The following is a 1296-nucleotide window of genomic DNA, read 5'->3' as shown; positions in this document are numbered from 1 at the left end:
AGCTATTTGGGAGGCTGAGGCAAAAGAATCACTTAAGCCCAGGAGTCTGAAGTTGCTGTGAGCTATGACACTATTGCACTCTACTGAGGGCAACAAAGTGAGACACTAGCTCAAAAAAAATAAAAAAAAAAAGCTTGCTGCTTCTGTTCAAAAAGGGGATGCTAGCATTTTTTTGTGCAAGAGGCTACTAGCCTCCTCATTTGCTGGCAAATTAATAAACTTTGCTTTCTCAAAAAGAAATTCAAGATAGACACAACTTAGGTTTTTTGTGTTTTGTTCTTATGGCCAACTAAAATTGACTTTCTGAAACTTTTCCAAAATATCTATACTGGCTCAGCACCCATAGCATAGTAGTTATGGCGCCAGCCACATACACTGAGCCTGGTGGGTTTGAACCTGGACAGACCAGCTAAACAACAATGACAACTGTAAAAAAAAAAAAAATAGCAGGGAGTTGTGGCAGGAGCCTATAGTCCTAGCTATTGGGGAGGCTGAGGCAAGAGAATCACTTAAGCCCAAGAATTTGAGGTTGCTGTAAGCTGTGACACTATGGCACTTTACTGAAGTGACATAGTGAGATTCTGTCTCAAAAAATATTTATATATATATATACACATATGTGATTACAGAAAACAAAAACTAAATGATAACAAATCCCATACCTCAAAGTTCACTTATTTATAAATTAGTATTTTATCTCACTTAATCAGCAAAGATTTATTCAACATCCAGAGTCCTCAAAGTAATATGTTGCATGGTAGTTATTAGAAGTATATATTAAGACAGAATGTTTGAATAACAACATTAATAACAGTGTTTCTCAATTCCAAGATTACTGTCATATATACTCTACTAGTTACACAACCTCCTAGGTAGACAGGACAGGTATTAAGATAGAAAACAAATACTAAGATATGAACTTATTCAACCTAGGTTATAAAAAAACTAAACCTTCTACTTCAGCTGCTGTCAACTATACGATTATGAATCCATTGTCAAAAATAAAAGATGACATCAAGTAGAAAGTATTAAGGTTACGAGAAAAATACAAATACATTATAAAACTGGAATTTTTTTAGAAAGGGGGCTCTTCTAAGCAGAAAAACATCAATTAATGATGCTACTAGAGGCTCGGCGCCTATAGCTCAACCGGCTAAGGCGCCAGCCACGTACACCTAAGGTGTCTGATTCGAATCCCCTCTGCAACCAAAGAAAAAATAGCCAGGCATTGTGGCGGACGCCTGTGGTCCCAGCTACTTGGGAGGCGGAGGCAGGAGACTCGCTTAAGCCCAGGAG

The sequence above is a fragment of the Otolemur garnettii genome, unplaced genomic scaffold (genome assembly GCF_000181295.1).
Source record: "Otolemur garnettii isolate 467f Iridium unplaced genomic scaffold, OtoGar3 scaffold00003, whole genome shotgun sequence".
NCBI lineage: Eukaryota > Metazoa > Chordata > Mammalia > Primates > Galagidae > Otolemur > Otolemur garnettii.
The sequence above is the reverse complement of the archived record's forward strand: the minus strand, read 5'-3'. Positions refer to the sequence as shown.